This window comes from Schistocerca piceifrons, chromosome 8 (assembly GCF_021461385.2).
Source record: "Schistocerca piceifrons isolate TAMUIC-IGC-003096 chromosome 8, iqSchPice1.1, whole genome shotgun sequence".
Lineage (NCBI taxonomy): Eukaryota > Metazoa > Arthropoda > Insecta > Orthoptera > Acrididae > Schistocerca > Schistocerca piceifrons.
In genome coordinates, this window is record NC_060145.1 from 318016785 (window position 1) to 318041104 (window position 24320).

General features: G+C 40.1%; 1 long non-coding RNA gene across 1 annotated transcript; it reads right to left on the reverse strand.

Moving 5' to 3' along the window:
- Positions 1 to 21199: 21199 nt before the first annotated feature.
- Positions 21200 to 24048, reverse strand: LOC124711835. The gene is made up of 2 exons (XR_007005529.1): positions 23935 to 24048; positions 21200 to 21548 (listed from the first exon to the last, which is right to left on the reverse strand). It is a non-coding gene; the product is annotated as an uncharacterized LOC124711835 (long non-coding RNA).
- Positions 24049 to 24320: the final 272 nt, after the last annotated feature.

The following is a 24320-nucleotide window of genomic DNA, read 5'->3' on the forward strand; positions in this document are numbered from 1 at the left end:
AATTGCTCTTCAACTGTGAAAAGCAGGAAGGTGCTAAAAACATTATTGTACGCCTGTGCTGTGATAGTGCCACGCAAAAAAAACCAAGGGGTGTAAACCCCTCCATGAAAAACATCACCGCCTCCGAATTTTACTGTTGGCACTACACATGCTGGCAGATGACGTTCACCGGACATTCGCCATATCCACACCCTGCCATCGGATCGCCACATTGTGTACCATGATTCTTCAGTCAGCACAACGTTTTCCACTATTCAGTTGTAAAATGTTCACGCTTCTTACACCACGCGAGGCGTCATTTGGCATTTACCGGCGTGATGTGTGGCTTACGAGCAGCCGCTCGACCGTGAAATCCAAGTTTGCTCACCTCCCGCCTAATTGTCATAGTACTTGCAGCGGATCCTGGTGCAGTCTGGAATGCCTGTATGACGATCTGGAAGATGTCTGTTTATTACACATTACGACCCTCTTCAACTGTCGGCGATCTCTGTCAGTCAACTTTTGTGCTGTACATGTCCCTTCATGTTTCCACTCTACTGTCACATCGGAAACAGTGGACCTAAGGATGTTTAGGCGTGTGGAAATTTCTGGTACAGACGTATGACACAAGTGACAATCACCTGGCCAACTTCGAAGTCCGTGGGTTCCGTGGAGCTTCACATTCTGCTCTCTCACGTTGACTAATTACTACTGAGGTCGCTGATATGGAGTATCTGGCAGTAGGTGGCAGCACAATGCACCTAATATGAAAAACGTATGTTTTTCGGTGTATCCGGATACTTTTGGTCACATAGTGTAAGTTGTTCGTTATTGTAATTCTTAAGTATTTAGTTGAATTTACGGCCTTTAGCTTCGACTGATTTTTCTTGTAACCGAAGTTTAATTGATTCCTTCTAGCAGTCAGGTGGATGACCTAGCACTTTCCATCATTTAGGATGACAATTTTTACACGATACAGATATATTTTTCTATATGTTTTTGCAATTTATTTTGATATTCTGATGACTTTACTAGGCCATAAACGACATCATCTACAAGCAACCTAAGACTGCTGCTCAGATTGTCTCCTAAATCTTTTATATATTTAAGAAACAGAAGAGAGCCTGTAGCATTACCTTTATGAATGGCAGAAATCGCTTGTGTTTTACTCGATGACTTCCCGTCAGTTACTACGAATTGTGTCCGCTCTGACAGGAAATCACGAATCCAGTCGCGTAACTGAGACGGTATTCCATAAGCACTCAACTTGATTACAAGATGCTTGCGAGGTACGGTGTCGAAAGCTTTCTGGAAATCTAAAAACACGGAATCAATTAGAAATCCCTTGTCGATGGCACTCAATACTTCATGTGAGTAAAGAACTAGTTGTGTGTCACAAGAGCTATGTTTCCTAAATCCGTGCTGACTGAGTGTCAATAGATCGTTCTCTTCGAGCTAATTCATAATGTTTGAACACAATATATGTTCCAAAATCCTGCTGCATATCGATGTTAATGATATAGGTCTGTAATTCAGTGTATTATACCTACTGCCTTTCTTGAATACTGGTGTGACCTGTGCAATTTTCCAGTCTTTGGGTATGGATCTTTCGTCGAGTGTGAAGCTATCAGCATACTCTGAAAGGAACCTAACTGGTATATAGTGTGGACCGGAAGAACTGCTTTTATTAAGTGATTTAAGTGGTTCCCCTACTCTGAGGCTATCTACTACTAACTTATTCGTGTTGGCAACTGTTACTGATTCGAATTCTGTGATATTTATATTTTCTTTGGTGAAGGGATTTCGAAAGGCTCCCATTGCTATCGTGCAGAGAAGGCATTGATTTTGTCTTGCCGCTAGCATACTTTACACACCATCAGAATCTGATTAGATTTTCTGCCAGGTTTCCAGACAAGGTTTTGCTGCGGGAACTATTATAAACATCTCGCGTTGAAGACCGTGCTAAATTTCGAGCTTGTGCGAGAGATCGCAAATTTTGGAGATTTTACGTTCTTTTAAATTCGGCATGCTTTTTTCGTTGCTTTTCCAACAGTCTTCAGGCCCATTTTGTGTACCAAGGGGGATTAGCTCCGTCTTTTGTCAATTTATTTGGTATAAACCTCTCGATTGTCGTCGATACTATGTCTTTAACGTCAAGCCACATCTGGTCTACAGTTACATCGTTAATGTGGAAGGAGTGGAGGCTGTCTGTCAGGAAGGCATCAAACGAATTTTTATCTGCTTTGTTTAATAGATAAATTTTAATTTGTTTTTGGAGGATTTGAGAGTTACAATATCCAGTCTTTCTGCACAACCCTGTGTTCACTAATCCCTGTATCGTTTTTGATGCTCGTTATTAACTCAGGATTATTTGTTGCTAAGAGGTCAAGCATGTTTTCACAATAGTTTGCTATTCACTTGGGCTCATGAACTAACTTTTCGAAATAATTTTCAGACGTTTAGCACAGTTTCGAATGATGTTTTACGCACATCTCCGGATTTAAACATGTATTTTCTCCAACGTATCGATCATGAATGTATGAGTCGGGTACGTGTTTCAAAGTTGACTCAAGTTTTTTTTTGAACCTTTGTGTCATCTGAGTTGGGAGGCCGGTAAAAGGCTCCAATTATTATTTTATTTCAGTTGCCAAGAATAACCTCGACCCATACTAACTTACAGCAACTATCTACATCAATTTCGTTAAACATAAATTGCTCCATCAGCAACAAACATACCATCTCCAACAGTATTTAGCCTACCCTTTCAGAACACCGTTAGGTTCTCCCCAAAAATTTCCACTGAACTTATCTCCGGCTCTAGCCATCTTTCTGTGTTAATAGTGATTTGGGTATCAGTGCTTTCTGTTAGCGCTTGGAGCTCTGGCACTTTCCCAACACAGCTACGACAATGGCTTACGTGAACGAGTTACTTAGCTCAAATGCTAATGAGTGTGGTAGTGATTTTTAAATGTCACTTACTGTAACAAAATTGAGTTTACAAGCCTTAAGGACTGTATCATCTCTAATGACGTGTTTCCTTGTATTTGCAACATCGTCATGTCGATGTACATCTGGACTAATTACCTTAACTAACAGTGTTCTCTAGTGATCTCTTGTGGTATAAATTTTGTGTATTCAGACGACTGTAATGCAAAGAGATTAGAGGATCTGCAAGACAGTTACGTTATGTCGGTTGCATCAAATCAGGCGAAAGCAATTCAGGTCGTTCGGATTCTTATGGTTGCGGTATATAATATACATAGACAAGGTAGGCGCCACACTTCATAATATCTGGATACAGAGTAGCACAATTTTAGAATAAGCGTTTGCTTAAAAAACACGTAAACTTTCATTAAACGTCAATGTAAATGTTTATTTATGTTTTACAACTGTTATTGTTGTTGTTGTTGTTGTCGACTTCAGTGTGAAAAGCAGTGTCATGTAGCTCTCCACGTTTCTCTCGGTTGTGCAAGCCTCTTTATCTTCGAATATCTACCGCAACCTATTTGAACTTGCTTAATGTGTTCATCTTTCGGTCTCCCTGTACAATTCTTAACGCCCACACTTCCCACCATTACTAAAATGGCTTCCTTCATCAGAATGTCTCTCATCAACCAATTCCTTCTTTTACTCATGCTGTGCCATAAATGCTTTTTTTTTCTCCAGTTGTGTTCAGCACCTCGTCATTAGTTACTCGGTCTAACCATCTGATCTTCAGCACTCATCTGTGGCACCACTCTTTTCTTGTTCGAACTGCTTATCAGCCACATTTGTACAAGGCTACATTTAATACAGGTACCTTTTGAAAAGTCTTCCTAACATTTAAATTTGTATGAGATCTAAAAAAAATTATGTTTTCCAAAGTTCTTTTAAATTCATATCAGATCTTAAAAAAGTTATATTGTCCAAAGTGCTTTTCATGCTACAGACAGTCTTCATTTTATATTCTCTCTATCACCCATCATCAGTTAATTTGTTGCCAAAATCGCAAAACTCATCTATTACTTTTGGTGTCTCATTTCCAACTATTATTCCTTCAACATCACCTGATTTATTTTGATTACATTTCATTACCTTTGTTTTACTTTTGTTACTGTTGATCTTATAACATCTTTTCAAGACACTGCTCTTCAGGATCTTTTGCTGTTTATGCCAGAATTACAATGTTGTCGGCAGACATGAAAGTTTTATTTCTTCTCTCTATACTTTGACTATATTATAACTATAGCACTACAAAATTTAAAGAAATTAAAATAATAAAAAGTGTGCATCATAACTTTTCCTTATTAAAGCAGAGGAACACCAGCTGAAACAGTTTAGGTGTATATGATGAAACATGTTTTGTTTTTAATGTTATTATTTATTTCGTTTTACTTTCTTCGTTCATGCTGTAATCTTGGTGCCTTCTTGTGGTGCTTGGGAACCTGGTGTTTTTTTCCCCTCAAACATGCTGTCAACCACACAGATCCTATCGCTTTCGTGTATTCTGTGGCAGACCATGCAGACCCACAGCGCTCAACCAGCCACCACCGTCTGCCTACCATGTGTATGTGTTTCACCTGTCATCTCTGTACGAAATATACCAAAATATGAACTATAACTGAAATCACTCTGCTCACTGAGCAGTACCCCTTTTCACATGTCAATAAATTTCTGAGTGTTCCAGCAAGCTATGCAGAAGGGTGTTGGAAGCTGTATAAAACATGTCTAAGCGTTCTTGAATCACATTATTTGACCCCATGATTGGTTGTTGGCAGATGTGCACCAAAGGCAAATGTGCCATGGCGTAGTTGTAGAAAGCACCACTAGGAGACAGTCGTGTCGTAAGATATAGACAAATCATCCACTCCTTTTTGTCGCATGGAATTAGTTCACTCCTCTAGGTAGGCAACCCAAAGGTCAGATGTCAAAAGTGGGCTGCTGCTGTTGCGCTAACAGCAGATACATCAATTAACTGCACACACATATTGATGTCTGTTACTACACAAATGGTGCCCATGTGCAGCACCTGTAATGTGACCTACAAAGTTGGGGAGAGGCTCTGTCTATTGCCATGTGTCATTGTTCTGTATGTCTTGTAGTTTTCGCATGTCCATCTTCTGAAACCATGGAAGTAATTATAAATAATCCTTTTGAGAATTACCTTTGTGTTTATAAATTGAAAAAAAAGGAAAACTAAGGTTTAACACCTTGTTGATGAAGTGGTCATTAGAGATGGAGCACAAGCTCAGTCTGGGGAATTACGAGCAGGTAAATGCCGTTTTCAAAGGAGCCATCCTGGCATTCGTGCCATGTTAACAGTGGTTAGTTGGATGGGGCCATTGTGACGAGAAACAACGCCTGGAAGGAAGCAGTTTGTAGTCATCACTCAACACGGGGCACAGAGGCCTATGGTGGCAGCTAGGACTGCTGGTTTGGGCTGTGCATGAAGATGAGTGGCCGGCCGTTGTGGCCAAGCGGTTCTAGGTGCGTCAATATGGAATCGCGCGACAGCTACGGTCGCAAGTTCGAATCCTGCCTCGGGCATGGATGTGTGTGATGTCCTTAGGTTAGTTAGGTTTAAGTAGTTCTAAGTTCTAGGGGACTGATGACCTAAGATGTTAAGTCCCATAGTGCTCAGAGCCATTTGAACCATTTTTGAAGATGAGTGGAGCCAGCAACAGAGATTGTAACTAAGAACATCACCCAAAGGCCAGTGCTGAGTCCATAGTCGGTGCCATCGCTGAACTTGGTAGCCCAGGCTGGATGGACAGTGGCACAGTCAGTTCCTGGAGTGACATCAGAAGACAGCTCTGAGTGGAGCTGTGTCTGAGGACCTCAAGAAGCTGGTGTGTGGGACAGAACCAGAGGTGATGATTGCCAGCATGGATGAGGCCTTCTTGTATACAACAACCTGGTGGAACGGTTGCTGTCTTTCCCAGTCTGACACACAGCATTGCAGTGGAGGTGAGGGAATGGCTCTGGCAAATCATTGGGATCACAACCTCAGTGCCTTTACAGTTAATGGTGTTGTCTTTTTGTCTTCGTATCTGAGATGGTACACAGTAGTATGTGGGAATGTGCACTAAGTTGCCGCTTGTAAACAACTTCCGAATGGAAGTCTGGCAGTTTTCATTTATGGCATACAGGCTGCGGAGCAGTGTGTGTTGTGGAAAGAGCAGTCCTAATTGAATCAATACACGCCGTGGACATAAGCAAATTAGATGAAAGTTAATGGTTTTTTTCTACAGTTGTTTATTCAGTGGTTTTAAGATTGATGGCGTATTGAGTTCTTGTAATAGAACCAGTCGTTTACTCATTTGTATAAAGATTCTGTTTTGTGTTGCATTATGAGAACTATTCATTTAGACATGAGCTTGGCAGCTCGGTATCATTGGTGTTAGCAGTTATCTTAGTTGTCACGGTGTTGATAATAATGGTAGCGAAAGATGTAGTCAGAAGTTATTTCTTTGATCCTAAGTATTACAGGGATTCTTAAGTTTTTTCTGTTGCCATGTATAATTCATAAGGGCAGAATGTCCAAATTTTTAAACTGTTGTGTTGCTACCAGGTTAATCGTTGTAGTGCTAGACTGATATTGTTCTATTTTTGCTTTGTTGATGTTTGTGTTTTATTATTGTAGCCCTGCTTAAGTCCTTTTGGGCAACAAAGAATTATATTGTTTTACTATAAGTGTTTGGCTGATTTTGTTAAATGATATTTTTGGATGCCAAATTAATTATTGTTGAACTAAGCCCTACGTCTGCCCAATCACTTATCCAGACCCCACCCCACCCAAACCCTACGCTACACATTTGTCTTAAGCGATTTATGGAAATCACTGACAGCTTAAAACTACATGGCTGGGCAGGGAGTTGAGCCCCAGGGAAGTTTCACAGATACTGATGGAATGAAGTGCTGTCTGCGTCATTACTATTTTTTAAGCAAAACTTTATCGCTGGCTGCAGTGCTACATACAGTTCAGTGGAACTGTATTTAATTTGTTGTGCTGTTGTTAAATATTTCTGTCATTTGATTATTTATTGCAATCAGTTTCTTATGTAATTCCAATTTCAGTTTCTTCATGTGTGTCTAACCACATTATGTAAAGAAAGTGCCACATTCGGAAATAAATATTTCGTTACATATCACTTTAGTATTCATACTAATATCAAGCAAGGAAAGTGTCTATCACCAGTTCTCTTGAACAAAGCAATAGAAAAAGTGAGCCAACACATTAGCCAACGAAGCGAGGCACGACATTAAAGCCGGCCGTTGTGACCGAGCGGTTCTAGGCGCTGCAGTCGGAACCGCGCGACTGCTACGGTCGCAGGTTCGAATCCTGCCTCGGGCATGGATGTGTGTGAGGTCCTTAGGTTAGTTAGGTTTAAGTAGTTCTAAGTTCTAGGGGACTGATGACCTCAGATGTTAAGTCCCTTAGTGCTCAGACCCATTTGAACCATTTTTGAACGACATTAAAAACTGTAATGCCAATACTGCCTTGCACTTATGACAAATTTCTTTTCAGAGGCAACAAAAGGGAAATTATAAATCTCTCGCAGCCATTAATTGAAGGCCTTAAAGGAAATGACTTCCAATTAAATGTCCACAAAACAGAATATTTTAAATCTCTCACAGCCATTAATTGAGCACTTAGAAGAAGTGACTTCCATTTAAATGTCAACAAAACAGAGTATTTAGTGATCGGATGCAGTGCTAAAGATATCGATATCTTGGAAGAGCAAACCAAAATATTTTAACACAGGAAATCATTGAAATATCCGCGAATATTCTGCAGTACAGCAAATAATGCAAAATATGAAATTAATAATTCAGGTAAAGCGTACCATGTCATGTCAAATTTCTTAAAAAGCAAGAACAACTCTGAGATGCATCAGTATGTAACTTACACAGTCAGTGTTGCCATATGCTTGTAAAACTTGTACTCTGATGAAGAAGTGCTGAGCATGTTCAACAGCTGAATATTATTCAGATATTTAGTGCTGTTAAAAATCTTGACACTGGATAATGACGAATCCGAAATAAACATGTAAGTATCTGACTTAATTGAATATTCCAGTATAACGCAGATAAAAAAGTTATCGATTAACTGTATGGGCCATGTCATGAGATCATAGATAGACAAATTCATCAACTACACCACGACAGCAGACTGTGCAGTTTTAGATAGTGCTCATACAGACCCAGAATTTTTTAATATTTCCAGCTGTTAGGACTATTTAGAAAGAAATTTGACAAGATATTAATAAAACAGCAGCAACTGATTACGTGTCTTGTAATTGCCTCACAATAATGCTAAAACATAATCAGTATTACTAATTATCATAGCGCTATATGACAAAGTACTCCCACCCCCTGGATGTTGTATTGTTGGCCTTTCGAAAAGGAAAAAAAAAAAAACAGAAATAAAGCGACAAAAATATCACATGTTCTTGAAGCTTGCAAGGTTTCTGTTTCCTCTCGAATCTCTTCTTTTTCTCAGTAGTCAAGTGGCGAGGCCACAATCTGATTTTCAAATACTCAAATCTGATTTTCTGCCAGCGTAGTCTTCTTTAATTTTAAAATTTCAGAACCTCTTTATTTACCGTATCCAACTGACTACACTCATGGAGGAGGCTTTGCCTTCCTGGGTATGTGCATAGGATTTGCTCCCACTGCTACTAAGAAATAGAATAGACATATCTAGAATTTTTAAGTGTTCCTCAGCAAGCAGTTCATTTACTACCGTACTAGACATTAGCCACTACTTTACTGGCGAAAGACGATACGTTACTAAATGAAACATAAGATGGGTCCCATAGATTCAGACTTCAAGCCGCTACAGACCATAAGGTCAGCTACTTAAGGGAAAGATGGCAAGGCGATAGTGATAAAGATCTCAGTGGTTTTAATCCTACGCCGAGATATATCCTCTTACTCGTGCTGCGAGTCTATGCGATGTTTCTTCTATCACCTAAGAATTCTCTCTGCTAAACATGATGATCTAAACACGTAAATTTTATTGCATGTAGATTATTTTCCAAAATGTGCCTCTCAGATTTTGAGACTGCTCGTAGTTGAATGCCACAATTGCGAGTTAACATCAAGCTCATGGAAAATCCTCCAGTTGCCTCGATGACCCTGATAAGCCAACAGCAAAATGAAACCATCTTTCGAAATGATCTGCTGCTCATTACATGCATTGCTGCGATGCAGTTCCTATGGACCTTACCAACTGTTAACGATAATAATAAATAAAAGTATAATAAATGAAACATCCTCAAGCTGAAAATAGATCTTTGGTGTAACATATGGTAACACGTGATAGGTGTTACCTATTGCTTTTGTCTACGGCTATTTGTCGCAGATGCGGAGACTAGTTTTATTTCCTGCTCTCTTTCCAGAAGAAAAGGTCTGCAAAATAAACAGATGTCACTACACAGGCAGCAGTGCAACAGAGAACACAATAAGCACTTGTTTGTGCAGCAGGAAGTGCGCAGCACGTGGAGGAATATAAACCGTAGGCAGACGTGCCGCTGCATCACTCGACATGGCTGCCTCCAGCAGAACCATTCATTGGACGTGGTATGCGGGCAGATGGCGCTCGATTGGAGTGTGTATCAGCCGTGAGGCAAGCAAACGTAGTCTGTGCACTTGCGATAACACTGCGTCCCGGATGGCGCAGTGGTTACCGCACCTGCCTAATGGAGGAGATCTCTGGTTCGAGTTCCAGTCCGGTACACATTTTCACTCCCCGTCGCCGATTCCGAGTAATGTCCCAATCCAGCTGAAAGTAGTACGTCCTTTCCTTTCCTTTCTTCCCCTCTCAACCTTTAATTTACATATCACCATATCACAGAACCATTCTCCTTCTCTGCTTGGCCTTTACGGAAAGCCTCTTACTATTCCTGGTAACAAATATAGCGTTAAAGATGGAATATGAGACATCATATTCTTAACAGTATTTTCATTTCTGAAAATAGGAAATGTAGTTTTCCAGATTATGTCCGGAGCTTACGCTACATAAAAACGTAAAGCCATCACCAATCGGAAATTTGGTTTGAACACCACAGTATTTTAATAGCCCTGGTTCTTTTGCAGGTGCTAGACTATTGCATTTCTCTGACCTTTGAACTGCCCAAGCTAACCCATTACACTTCCTTCCTTTCTTTCTTTCTTTCTTTCACTGGTGCCATGTCCCGCGCTGACGCAAGGTCGGCATTGTTAAGAACGGATTTGACAAGGTTAGTGGAAAGGGGTGGCTGGATGCCCTTCCTGCCGCCACCCTGTACCCCCCCACCCCCCCAGGACGGAATTAGTGTACTCCTACGTCGAGTGTAAGTAATGGAATAGTACGAGCGTGTTCAGATGTCTGCGAGTCGTGTAACAGAGCCGGAACGTGGGGATCTGCCCGGTATTCACCTAGTGGGATGCGGAAAACCGCCTAAAAACCACACCCAGGCTGGCCGGCACACTGACCGACGATGGTAATACATCGGGCGAATTCGATCTGGGGCCGGTGCGCCCACCCGAGTCAAGGAAGCAGCGCATTAGCGCTCTCGGCTAACCTGGCGGGTCAACCAACCCATTACACTACCATATTGGATATTAATATGAGGTAGGTCCACCCTTTGCCTTTATGGCGGCATCTATTAGGCTGGGGACACTTGAGATGAGGTATCTGAATGTGGAGGAATGGAAGCCCATTCTTTCTCAAGAGCCATAACCAGTGATGATAGTCGGAAGCTGGGATCTGGAGCAAAGTCGACGCTCTGTCTCATACTAAAGGTGATTCAGTAGGTTCAGGTGGGGACTCTGCGCAGGTCAATTCAATTCACAAACGACTGCCTCGTAGATGTTGCTTTATGACAGGGTACATTGTCACGCTGATACAAATAATGATCATCTCCGAACTATTCCTCTACTGTACACAGTGTGTATAATATGTTCATATACTTCCCCATTTACCGTTTTCTTGAGCACAATAAGGGGGCCACACGCTAACCAAACAAAACACCCCCATTCTGTAACACCACCTTCACCGTTGGCACTGTTCGTGATGACAGACAATGTTCTTCAGGCATTTGCCAAACCCAAATCTTTCCCTGTGATTGCCATAGGGTATAGCGTGATTCATCGCTCAAGATCACTTTTTTCCAGTCGTCCAGTGTCCACAGGCGTTGCTATTTATGCCACCTCAAGTGTCAGAAAGGTGTGGCTTATAGGGAGATGCTCGACCAGTGTAATCTTTCCCTTTTAACTCCTAAAGTACAGTCATTATGCTAACTGCACTGCTGGCGTCATTTTGCAACTCACTAGTGATTGCTTCCGCTGTTTTCATGCGAAGTTTTCCAGTCACCCTCCGAAATGTTCGAAGGTTCTTGTCTGTCAGCACATGGGGTCTACGTCGGCTTCATTCAGCTCTGTTTGTTCTTTCACAGTACTAACAGTCGGCTTAGGCACTTGTAAAAGGTTTGAAACGTCCCTGATGGATTTGTTGCTCGTATGATATGCAATGAATAGTTCATGTTTCAAGTCACTGGCCTCTTCTGAGAGACCCAGTCTGCTGTTACTACTTCTATACTCACTACACGAAACCCCACGCCTCCTTTTACACCGGTGAACCCACCTCTCATGACATCTAGTAAATTCCAAATTACATTGGTGTGTAGGGATACTTTTGATTAGATAATGCACTCGGAGACCTCCGATCCACGCTGGAAGTCCACATTTTTCACATTAGCATACGATGCCGAAGATAAAAGACGTGATGAATGGTAGACAAAAATCATCGAGCCGACAGGGGATCGAAACTTTGATTCCACGTTCTGGTGTCTGACACCAGGAGTTATAGTCTGTCCGACTAATAGTTACATGATGCACCGAAAAGAGTTAATCTTACTGCAACGTTTCACTTAGATGAGGCAAAGGAGAGATAATGTGGTTGGTATCTTCGGGCATGCAAGGAGACGTCTAATGAAGGAAAATGTGGGGCCTGCAAGCGCTAAATAGGTACCTCAAATCTAGTAGTTCTTGAACTACAGGTAGCTGAGGTAAGCTTCAGTTATCAGCACTGAGTGGCAGCGTGTACGTCCGAGGAGCTAAGGACGTTTTTACAAGACATTAAATCGGGAAAACGCCAGACACTCATGCAAAGTGATTCCTTCAAATATGAGAAGAAAAAAGAGTCTGTCTTTTCCTTTTTTGCATTCCAGTACCAATGGGTTATGGTGATAAGATATAGGACAATAGGAGTTTGCGCCAGGGTCGGTGGAGCTCACTCTATACAACTGTCTCTAAAGGGTGTTTCAGTAGGAGAGCGCAAATATGTAACAGGACACAGAGAACGCTCCACTGAACAATTCGAGGTAGGGAAACTCGGGTCGGAGAAGCCAGCTTAAGGAGATATGGAAGCAAACTTGTCTACCGTTTTGTCTAGCATTACTGTTTTCCAGCTTATTTACAACAGACATGCGTACAAATTTACACGTACTGTGCTGTTTATTTGCATGTACATTCTTTATATCCTGCAAGGCAACAAGGTGGAGGAGCCTGATTACTAGGAAGTTATGATGCAGGTTTTGCTTACTTTACTTGTCCCTAAGGTGGCTCTGTTGTATCGTATTTATATTGTCCCATGACAGAGCGTGCTATGAATCAAAGACAGACTCATTCATTACTCAGTGTTTTCAGAGACGTACAGTACAATACGATGGAGCAGTACCGGTACAGTTTCGCAGGAGTTGCTGTCATGCACCTTGCGTATGAGGAAGTAGGATGCAATGCTCTCGCTGCTGAAGTCACACCATCAAGTATGTTTTGCTGGGCCGGCATTGTAGGCGACAATCTCATTGGACCATATCTTATACCTGGTCGTCTGAATGGCCGTTTGTACTTGAGATTCGTGCAAAGAGTTCTTCCCGAGTTATTCTAGAAAGTTCCCTTGGCTGTTCGTCAGAGGATGTGGATACGACATGAGGGTGCACCGCCTCACTTCGGTGTGTGTCCGCAACCATTTCCTGGCTGCTGGATTTTCCTGTTCCGTGGCCTTCGAGGTCATCTGACCTGAATCTCTTTGATAATTTTTTATGAGGATATGGGGATATATAAAGTCACTTGTGTATAAGACTCCAGTGGATACGGAGATGCAATTAGTTGTCAGAATTGTGGCAGCCTGGGATGTGATTTGAAACACACAAGGGATATTTGTCAGGCTACGTCAGAATCTTGTTCAACGATGTCACGCTTGCATTGAGATCGATGGCCGTCCGTTTCAGCACATTTTGTAAGATACAGTACAAATGGTACGTTCACAGTATCAATGATGGTATTTGCAGCTAACTGTAGGCAATGTAAATAAAAAATGACACAGTAATGTGATTTTATTCCTGTTATCTCCTTAATATGTCTTCTCCGACCTCAAGTTTCCTACCTCAAATTGTTCAGTGGACCATCTTCTATGTCCTGTTAAAGTTTCGGACACTCTTACTGAAACACCCCGCATGCAGGATGTAAACGATAACTGTTTCTGACGAACCGCCATTAAATCTAGACGAACATTTTGCTAGGGACACTTGTGGTTTATCAAAGCGGAAACCAACCTCAAACTGGCCTACAAAAGCAATCTAACTTACAGCACCGCGTGAGATTTCGGCTAAAACCGTCCTTAAAAACCAAAAACCTCTTATGAAATCTAAAGTTGACGTTGTGTAAATTTTACCTCCATATGTTGTGAATTTTAACTGCATGAAGTTGACAGTTACATCATTTTGTCTGGCATTCTTACTACGGAACAACTGTGCTTGTAAGGGCTAAGCTACGATCGAATTGTAAAAGTAATTAATTTCGAAAATCCTTTTTCGTTTCATTACCCTACGAGAAAGATTAATAATGTTAACGAAATAATCATGTAAGCTGGTTGTGTAAGGGAGGGAGAGGGTACTGAAAATCTCGAGTGGCGCGTTCGCGCTTTTTAGCTTGGGTAGCTTTCGTAGACCAATCTGAGGTTATTTTCTGGCTTCATAGACTGCGAGTGTCCTATATCTAAATCATAAATTTAAACATTACTGTCCGCGGAGCGTAGCAATCTGGCGCTATACTTCGTTTAAAAACAACAGTCGAGATCGCAATAAAGTTTGTTTATTTATGACCGGTTTCGGCTTATGTTAAAGCCACCCTCAGATGTTTTGGGCCCCCTATGGATGGTGCTGGTGGCCGCTCTGTTTTCATGTGGTACTACGATTGTGTCCTTTCTTACGGTATGACGTATCTCGAAACTGGCCAACTACAGTCTTGTGTCCCCCCCCCCCCCCCCCTTAAGAATAATTTCTGCACACGCCCATGGAGCACACCTTAACCACGAGAAATAAATATACCGCACACTACCTTCTCTGTGCTTCAGGCTTCAGTGTTGACAGGCCAAACCCAAATCCTTCCATCGGAATGCCACAGGATATAGTGTAATTAATCATTCCACTGTCCAGTAGCGTCTCTGTTTACACTTCTCAAGTGCTGATTACTACTGAAAACTGAAATATGTGGCTTATAAGGACCTTCCAGACAACTGTACCCCATTCTTTTTAACTCTGTAAGCACAGTCACTGTGCTAGTTAGACCTCTGGTAGTACTTTGGAACTAGCGAGTGATTCATTTGACAGATTTCGCGCCATTTTTTACATGCACACGACACAATGCTTGCGGGTCCCTGTCCGTCAGTATTTATCACTTCATCTACTTTGTGGTACACAATTTTGACGTTTAGTTTATTGCTCATCTCACTTCTGCTGTTCCTCGTTACTTCCGTCTTTCTTTGTCTTGAGCTCAGTCAGTACTTTGTGCTCAGAAGACTGATCATTCCGTTCTGCAGGCCTTGTAATTCTTCTAAATTTCACTGAGTATACCAATCTCATTAGTGAATATTAACAATGTTATACTTTCACCCTGAATTTTAATCCTACTGTTGAAACTTTCTTTTATTTCGATAATTTCTTTTGCGGTTTATAGGCTCAAGACGAAGAACAAGTATGCTAAGACGAAATGGCTGCATGAAAAATGTGAAGAAATCGAAAAAAAATGGTTGTGGGAAGGAACGAATCAGAATATAAACAATTACAAACAATCTTCGATGGAATTAAAAATAAGAATGGTAATTTTAAGAGTGTAATGGGAATTCCTCTGTTAAATGCAGAGGAGAGAGCAGATAGGTGGAAAGAGCACATTTAAGGCCACTATGAGAGGGAAGACTTGTGTGATGACGTGACAGAAGAAGAAACAGCAGTCGATATAGAAGAAACAGGGGATCCAGTATTAGAAGCAGAATTTAAAAGAGAATTGTAAGACATAATACTGCATAGGCAGTAGGGACAGAAAGCATTCCATACAAACAATGGCATAAAGGAATTGTATATAGACCTGTATTAGTGGCGAATAATCAAACAAATGTCTTAGATGTGGCACTCAGGTTACAGATTATATAAACCTTAGGTTACAGATGATGAAATATGAAAAAACAATCATGGACCAGAATAACCATATGGACATTTAACTCAAGTCCAAAGGAGAAGAATAAACATGTATAGCTCGACTTCGGTTTACAGATAACACAAATTTTAGATTTGACAGATGATAAGATGAAGCTCTGTACATATTCATACAAAACCTATTGTCTATGCTCTCTCATCTGCACATGTCAGTGTTATTGTAACAGGTGTCTGACATGTATGCAGTTAATAGAACTGATTAATTTCAAAACTTCTGATGGAATAATTACGGTTGTGGACGATTATGTCACTTATGAAATGCAGATAAAGACTGTCTCAACAAAACGTTTGAGAGACCAAGTATTATGAAACAGAACAGGCAACATAATGACAACATTGTTTTTAAATTCCTTTTTAGTTGTTGTTGTTGTGGTGGTCTTCAGTCCTGAGACTGGTTTGATGCAGCTCTCCATGCTACTCTACCCTGTGCAAGCTTCTTCATCTCCCAGTACTTACTGCAACCTACATCCTTCCGAATCTGCTTAGTGTATTCATCTCTTGGTCTCCCTCTACGATTTTTACCCTCCACACTGCCCTCCAATGCTAAATTTGTGATCCCCTGATGCCTCAGAACATGTCCTACCAACCGGTCCCTTCTTCTTGTCAAGTTGCACCACAAACTCCTCTTCTCCCCAATTCTATTCAATACCTCATTAGTTATGTGATCTCCCCACCTAATCTTCAGCATTCTTCTGTAGCACCACATTTCGAAAGCTTCTATTCTCTTCTTGTCCAAACTATTTATCGTCCATGTTTCACTTCCATACATGGCTACACAACATACAAATACTTTCAGAAGCGACTTCCTGACACTTAAATCTATACTCGATGTTAACAAATTTCTCTTCTTCAGAAGCGCTTTCCTTACCATTGCCAGTCTACATTTTATATCCTCTCTACTTCGGCCATCATCAGTTATTTTGCTCCCCAAATAGCAAAACTCCTTTACTACTTTAAGTGTCTCATTTCCTAATCTAATTCCCTCAGCATCAGCAGACTTAATTCGACTACATTCCATAATCCTCGTTTTGCTTTTGTTTATGTGTTTATGTTCATCTTATATCCTCCTTTCAAGACACTGTCCATTCCGTTCAATTGCTCTTCCAAGTCCTTTGCTGTCTCTGACACAATTACAATGTCATCGGCGAACCTCAAAGTTTTTATTTCTTCTCCATGGATTTTAATACCTACACCAAATTTTGTTTCCTTTACTGCTTGCTCTATATACAGATTGAATAACATCGGGGAGAGGCTACAACCCTGTCTCACTCCCTTCCCAACCACTGCTTCCCTTTCATGCCTCTCGAGTCCTATAAGTGCCATCTGGTTTCTGTACAAATTGTAAATAGCCTTTCGCTCCCTGTATTTTACCCCTGCCACCTTTAGAATTTGAAAGAGAGTCTTCCAGTCAACATTGTCAAAAGCTTTCTCTAAGTCTACAAATGCTAGAAACGTAAGTTTGCCTTTCCTTAATCTATTTTCTAAGATAAGTCGTAAGGTCAGTATTGCCTCACGTGTTCCAACATTTCTACAGAATCCAATCTGATATTCCCCAGGGTCGGCTTCTATCAGTTTTTCCATTCGTCTGTAAAGAATTCGCGTTAGTATTTTGCAGCCGTGACTTATTAAACTGATAGCTCGGTAATTTTCACATCTGTCAACACCTGCTTTGTTTGGGATTGGAATTATTATATTCTTCTTGAAGTCTGGCTCTCCCAAGGCCGTCAGTAGTTCTAATGGAATGTTGTCTACTCCCAAGGCCTTGTTTCATCTCAGGTCTTTCAGAGCTCTGTCAAACTCTTCATGCAGTATCATATCTCCCATTTCATCTTCATCTACATCCACTTCCATTTCTATAATATTGTCCTCAAGTACATCGCCCTTGTATAGACCCTCTATATACTCCTTCCACCTTTCTGCTTTCCCTTCTTTGCTTAGAACTTGGTTTCCATCTGAGCTCTTGATATTCATACAAGTGGTTCTTTTTTCTCCAAAGGTCTCTTTAATTTTCTTGTAGGCAGTATCTATCTTGCCCCTAGTGAGATAAGCCTCTACATCCTTACATTTGTCCTCTAGCCAGCCCAGCTTAGCCATTTTTCGCTTCCTGTCAATCTCATTTTTGAGACGTTTGTATCCCTTTTTACCTGTTTCATTTACTGAATTTTTATATTTTCTCCTTTCATCATTTAAATTCAATATTTCTTCTGTTACCCAAGGATTTCTACTAGCCCTCGTCTTTTTACCTACTTGATCCTCTGCTGCCTTCACTACTTCATCCCTCAGAGCTACCCATTCTTCTACTGTATTTCTTTTTCCCATTCTTGTCAATTGTTCCCTTATGATCTCCCTTAAACTCTGTACAACCTCTGGTTTAGTCGGTTTATCCAGGTCCCATCTCCTTAAATTCGCACCTTTTTGCAGTTTTTTCAGTTTTAATCTGTAGTTCATAACCAATAGATTGTGGTCAGAGTCCACATCTGCCCCAGGAAATGTCTTACAATTTGATACCTGGTTCCTAAATCTCTGCCTTACCATTATATAATCTATCTGATACCTACTAGTATCTCCAGGATTCTTCCATGTATACAACCTTCTTTTACGATTCTTGAACCAAGTGTTAGCTATGATTAAGTTATGCTCTGTGCAAAATTCTACCAGACGGCTTCCTCTTTCATTTTTCTCCCCCAATCCATATTCACCTACTATGTTTCCTTCTCTCCCTTCTTGTACTCTCGAATTCCAGTCACCCATGACTATTAAATTTTCGTCTCTCTTCACTACCTGTATAATTTCTTTTATCTCATCATCACATTTCTTCAATCTCTTCATCATCTGCGGAGCTAGTTGGCATATAAACTTGTACTATTGTGATAGGCGTGGCCTTCGTGTCTATCTTGGCCACAATAATGCGTTTACTACGCTGTTTGTAGTAGCTTACCCGCACTCCTTTTTAGTAAGAAGTAGTTAATTTTACTGACACTGATTTTTCTAATGATGAAATAAGTTTTTTAAGGAAGGAGGTTTAAAATTTTACTTCAATAACAGACTGGATGATAGATGTGTAAAAATATGGATAGCTCACACTAAAATTGCTATTGATGAACAAAGTGACTCAACAGCTCATAAAAGTACACTAACAGGTAAAGTAGTCAGGGGACTTGAAATATATATGAGTTAACAAAATGAATTAACATAATACATCTATAAACAATGATGGGTGATGAATACTAACAGTTAAAAAGAAACTTGATGACTATGAAAGTTTAATATGCAAATCTGATACAGGAAGCTTCATTATAATTATCTCTTCTGAATGAGATTTTCACTCTGCAGTGGAGTGTGCTCTGATATGAAACTTCCTGGCAGATTAAAACAGTGTGCCCGACTGAGAATCGAACTCGGGACCTTTGTCTATTGCAGCCAAATGCTCTACCATCTGAGCTACCAAAGCACAACTCACACCCCATCCTCACAGTTTTACTTCTGCCTGCGGAAGGCAAAGGCCCCTAGTTCGAGTCTCGGTCGGGCACACAGTTTTAATCTGCCAGGAAGTTTGATCTCTTCTGAAGATAATATTGAGTAAAGAAAACAGTTCGTTACTGACATTAATATTGTCAGAATACATAAAGATCCTGCATCAAGAATTTAAGATTGTGTTTGTGACTTTATAAAAAAACTGTAACTTCTTGTTTAATAACTGAGAGAAAAAAATATTGTATTGTAATGAATCCAGTGGCCTCCAAACTTAGGGCTCAATGAAAGATTCACGTGAAGGACATTCCAGTAATACAAATCGTTAATTACAAGGTCAGTCCAGGGTATCACCTTAGTATGGAAGTAAATCAAATAGTTTTAACTTAAATATATATTCAATATAACTACAAGAATGTGTATGAGTACAATGATACTGTTAAAGATGTGTAAATTGTTGTTGGAGACAAATTAATCTCTTTAGGTGTAAAAAATCTTTATACAATTGTACTTATAAGTGAATCTATTTAATTAATTTGGAAGAACTTAATATCATATAGTAGTATGCCCATTTGTATGATTATTTAACTGATAAATGGTTTTGATATTGTACTTTTTATAACTATTTCAAAATTAACAAATTGTTTTGTCCATGAGTTGTTGTCTTTAGCTGATGTTTTATAGATTTTGTAGGAAATAAAATAATGAACAATTATTTAGACATGATAAGAAAATATTATATTATGAAATATATGTAAATGAAATGATAAATGTGATTAATGGCAATGATGATGTCATGCAAAAGTTATAGAGATTCCTCAATAATATACACGCAAACCTAAAATTTACAACTGAAGTTGACAAAGACAGAATCAATATAATTGTTCCTGTTTCCATGTGATGATAGAAACTATACTTAAGATTTCAGTGACAGAATTAGACACACTAAGATATGTGGCAGTTAACGATGGATTCGACACCATGACACCAAACTAGTGACAGAATATTCAAAACAAAAGTGAAAATGAAAAAAAATGATTACTGTCACAGAAGTTAAAGAGAGAGAAAAAATATATATGTCATATAACTTATGCAGGCACAATTTCTGTAAAAATTACTCAAATATTTAAAAACAGTAGTGATCCAGTAGCCTTCCAGACTGAGAGCGGTGTTAGAACTAGAATTAAAACAACTTAGAAAAGAGATCAACATTTGAAATGGCAGGACCTTATAAAACTAATTGTGAATCGTGCAAGAAGTTCTACAAAGGTCAAACTGGCGGGAGACTTAACACTAGATTTGAAGAAGAATTTCCCCAGTTTAATTCATAAACTTTAAGTGTATATTTGAAATTTCGCAGACCCAAAATAGGCCAAATGGAGACTAACATGAAATTACTATTTAATCTAAGTAAAAGCATCTACACAAGTTTCTTAGAAGAAACCGAGAATTTCTTCAACATCACATTACACACAAAGTACATTTTAAATGAACAAACTGATTTAGAAAATTAAAATTCCTTGAAAATTTCACTCAAATATTGCAGCATGAATAGAGCAATGTCTAAAGTAATGCAGTTCTATTGCCAGATCCCTATATATAGCGCCTGTTTCTTAGATCTTAATGCTTATGTATCTATTGTCACAGTTAGGGTAATATGAGATAGTCACATATGACGATAATACCTTGACATAGTTTTATGTCAGCTACATACCATCTCACATTGACATTAACAATGGTTATAGTTTATTAGATTGTGTTTGAAGATGGAGTCTATGATCGTATATTTAGGTCACATCATGTTTTTAATAATATAATACCAACAGAAGTTATATAATTTTCCATCTCCATCAGTGAATGCTTAGGGTATGTACAGTCTTTTTCATTGCTCGTTGAGAGACCATACAGAAACCAATAAATAAATAAATAAAGTTGTTTAGGAAACATTATTCCTGCCGGCCGGAGTGGCCGAGCGGTTCTAGGCGCTTCAGTCTGGAACCGCGCGACCGCTACGGTCGCAGGTTCGAATCCTGCCTCGGGCATGGATGTGTGTGATGTCCTTAGGTTAGTTAGGTTTAAGTAGTTCTAAGTTCTAGGAGACTGATGACCTCAGCAGTTAAGTCCCATAGTGCTCAGAGCCATTTGAACCATTTGAAACATTATTATAGAATTTTCCTCTTTGGATAACACTTAAATCGGCAAACCATTGAGTAGCTAAACGAAGTCAATAGTACTTTTTTAAATGATAAAATTTATTTATTCCTTTGTAATACATTTTCGTTTACAGTTTCGAAAAATGAAAAGATAGCTCTTGATATATAAACAGGAGAAGTATTTTAAATGTCTAATTCGCAAAAAAAGAAAGGTTTATAACAAAGTAGAGCTTCCTATGTCTGGAATGTGCCAGCAGTCCGCTCAGCCGGTATGGAAGGAAATGGACGGCCGCCAGCGGTCTTGCAGCGCCTGGTCCCCAGCAGCTCCGTCGCCCACCACCGGCTGTACCGGCTCCTGGTTGCTGGCGGCATCTCCGCTAGGGACAGCTGGTACGTCTGCAGGTTCCTGCGCCATCGTGGCCACGACCTGCAGACCGAGTGACAAGCTGCTTTTGAAACAGACGCGACCAGCAACTCATTTTTCAGTCACCATGTTTTAAGAAAAATCTAGACATAGTGCTATGCTTTATCGACCTAGAAAAGGCGTTCGAAAATGTGCAAAGGTGCAAGACATTCGACATTGTCAGGACAATAGATATAAGTCAGGAAAAAAACAATAATTTGTACAACAATAAAAGAGTAAAAATAATAATGGTAGATCAAGAAGGCAGTGTCGTGTTTTAAAGGTTTTAAGACAGAGATCTAGACTTTTACCCTTACTGTTCAACCTATAAACGGAAAAACAAAAGGAATGTTCAAGAATGGGATTAAAATTCAAGGTCAAAGCATATCAGTGATGAGATTCAGTAATGATGTTTGTAATATTAGTAAAAGTGAGAAAGAATTACACGGTGCGTTGAACAGATGTCGAACGGAAAATTTCCCGCAGTACTGGAGAATGTCACTCTCGCAGAAAGACGGAAGAGAGGTCAACTCCCGATTGTCTGTAGTACGACAGCAACTAACACAAACGTTGCGTGAGAGATAGATTGGTCGAGCAGCCCCAGTAACATGTGCTTAATCACTTAGATTTCTGTCTATCCAGATACCTAAATGCAAAAGATTGTTCCATGGTATACAGTGGTACATACCTAACTGGAGTGTGTGAGGTACTTGTAGCAAAAAATGATGGCAGCGAGCTGTGTTGACACGAGTTGGTGAGTCTTTGAGAAAGAGGGATGAGGGATGTATCACAACGAGTGGTAATCACAGTGAGCAGTTGCTATTGTGTCATCATACAGATGACCTTAATGAGACCCGTATCTCAACCATTATTGGCTTCCAGAGATATGTTTTTAAAAGTTCTTTTTCAAGATTTGACTAATGCCATCTCCTACAGGACACGTTGGTCAGGCAACCTGTACATATCAAACCATTCGCAGTTGGTATTCGCTTCTCGTCTGTTATGGGAAAAATATTTCTATTACCGTACATGAAATACAAATGGCGTTGAGGAAGTCTAATGTGTAGACGGAAGCCGCATGTTTTACAATCTCCCCTGAGGAAAGTATGTGTATTATTTGAAAATATGTGAAAATATATGTCAAAATTACAAATGACGGGTGCCGTTCTGAGCTTTAAACAAACAGTAATACTGCTGACCTTAAACTGGACGAGCAGCTTATTTGTTTATCGTACGTAAAATATCTTACAGCGAGAACCTTTCATGCTCCAAACATTCCGATATATCCTATTTGGTGGAAAAAGGTGAAGACATGTAATGCCTTTTATTTTTTTGTAAAACCTACGTTTGACGCTGGCTAGACTGCGGGAGTATGTTATGTAGATTTCCTGTACCCAAAAATGTTAGAAAGCGTCCACCATCGCCGTTTTAGGATGTCTACAGACAGTTTCATATTAAGCTTCATAAACAGCATATTCTTCGATATTAGTGAACCCTGATTTTGCTGGAAATTCGTTACGATCCAGCATAGCCTTTAGTGTTTAATCTCCTATCTCTAAATCATAGAGCTGCAAAGATTACCTTTCGGATCAGTGCAAAATAGCAGTACATAAATCTAGATATGACGGACATGCATGTTCTAGACATTCGCGAATAATGGCTTCAATGAGAGTTTGTAGAGTTGCTAAGAAACGAGGAGCTAAAATACAATGATTTCAAAACAATAAGTCTGATAAGGCAACTCCTGAAAATAATTCTAAAAATTATTCACAAAAGAATCTAAAAAGTTTGTGAAGAAGGAATTGCACCTACACAGCTTGGCTTCAGAAATACTGCCGGTACGCAAGAGGTTTGTTCTGCATTCAGATCTTATTCCGGAGGTGTAAACATGAATTGTGACGGCTATTTCTGTTTCATTATCAGAAGGCCTTTGACAGAGTACAGCATTACGAGGTCACTGAGGTGTGGGATAGATTATAAATAATTAACCTGTGTGGGATCAATATACTGCTGTGAGGTTAGAAGAAGAGGAATCTGGCACTTTAGAGATATGCCGAGGAGTAATCTCGGCTGTATTATATTGGCACTGCCTACCATGTCGTTAACTTAGAGATATGCCGAGGAGTAATCTCGGCTGTATTATATTGGCACTGCCTACTATGTCGTTAACGTGGAATATGAACAGCAAGGATCCCATCCCAAAATATTTCGCTGTGGATGTTATTTTCTCACCTGTCGACGACTATAGATCCAAGCTCTCGCGTTGCGTCTTCACTACCAAGAAAGTCTCAATTCAGTCCCAGATTTCATTTGAGACACACCAAATGACCACACCTTGATAAGTGTTGGTGCAGTACCGAGTCATATGGAATCCACTATGTGAAGAGAAGATCGAAGCGCAGTCACTTACCACGAGAGCCAGACAGAGGAGCAGGAGAGACTTGGTGGAGGCTGCCATGACGACTGATGCAGCTCTGGCGTATCCTCGTCCCTTATATACATCATGCGCTGGCGACGGCTGCGTGCTCCGCGAAGTGGAAGAGAGCTGCAAATATCGCGTGAGGCCAGCTGTTGCAGCTGTCTGCATCGGTCAACAACACATTTTGTTAAGATGCCGGAAATGTGTATTGCGCAGGAGCGAGAAATGACACCTTAGCCGAGGTCGCCAACAAGCCTCTGTGCACTGACGCTCGACTCGGAGGTAAGCCGATTCAGCTCCAAGTGGTGGATAAAATTATTTACTACGAATATTTGGCCGAGAGTTTGGGAGGAGGTGGTGAAATAAAGTTTTCATCA